Consider the following 1,058-nt stretch of genomic DNA (forward strand, 5'->3'; position numbering starts at 1 on the left):
ACTATCACGTTTGTATAATTTAAACTTTATTTCCGCATTTTTTTTGTTTGTGTTTGGTATTTTAATAAAACCGCGCTTTAAATTTTAAAAGTTTCAAAAATTCCCTATTTTCCGCTTGAATTTATAAGTTATATTTTCCGCTTTATCGCGGGGTGTCACAACTCGCCTTCTACAAGAAATTCTACCCTCCGGAGAAGACTAACATGTTGAGAGCCCAAATAACCAGGTTCAAGCAAAGGGTTGAGGGATCATTATATGAAGCATGGGAGAGATTTAAGGACACTTGTCGTTCTTGTCCACACTATGAACTTAGTGAGTGGTTCCTTGTGCAACAATTTTGGAACGACCTATATGAAGACTCCCGCAATATTCTTAATATGAGATCCAATGGGATGTTTACCGAAGTTGATGACAATCAAACATGGGCCAAAATCGAAGAGATGGCGGTTCATAATTCCCAATATAGTAGGCCTCGAATGGCCACTAGAGGAGGAAAGCATAAGGTAGATTCCATCACTCAATTGGGTGCCCAACTAAGTGCTCACATGGACACCATCAATTTGAAGTTTGAGAAGGCCATGGCTAAGCTTGACGAAGCTTCCAAATCACCCAAACAACATGTTAATGCTATGGTGGCATCATCCCCAATTCCCAAGTGGAGTATGTGAAAGTTATGGAATCTTGGGACATGCTCAAAATGAATGTAGGGGAACAAATGAACAAATTAATGCTTTCCAAGCATACAAGAATGGTACCCCTTATTCTAACCTCTATAATGAGAACACCAAATTCCATCCAAATCTTTCATACAAGAGCCAAAATGTCCAAAACCCCCAACCCACATACACCCCACCTCCAATGAGAAACCAAGCTCAAAGACCCTTTTTCAACCAAACCCAAGGTTATCAAAATCAACCTTCTTACAACTAATCAAATGACCAAAGCTTTGATGTTCAAAAAGCGGTCCTCCAAATGCAAAAGAACCAATAAGAATTTTTCACCCAAATGCAAAAAGATAGCCAAGCTAAAGAAATCACCATCAACAACATTCTTGCCCA

At 39.1% G+C, this 1,058-nt stretch overlaps 1 non-coding gene across 1 annotated transcript; it reads right to left on the reverse strand.

The window, feature by feature from the left end:
- Nucleotides 1–203: 203 nt before the first annotated feature.
- LOC141625618 (small nucleolar RNA R71) lies at nt 204–310 on the reverse strand. Its single transcript, XR_012535388.1, has one exon. It is a non-coding gene; the product is annotated as a small nucleolar RNA R71 (small nucleolar RNA).
- Nucleotides 311–1,058: the final 748 nt, after the last annotated feature.

Source organism: Silene latifolia, chromosome X (genome assembly GCF_048544455.1).
Source record: "Silene latifolia isolate original U9 population chromosome X, ASM4854445v1, whole genome shotgun sequence".
Lineage (NCBI taxonomy): Eukaryota > Viridiplantae > Streptophyta > Magnoliopsida > Caryophyllales > Caryophyllaceae > Silene > Silene latifolia.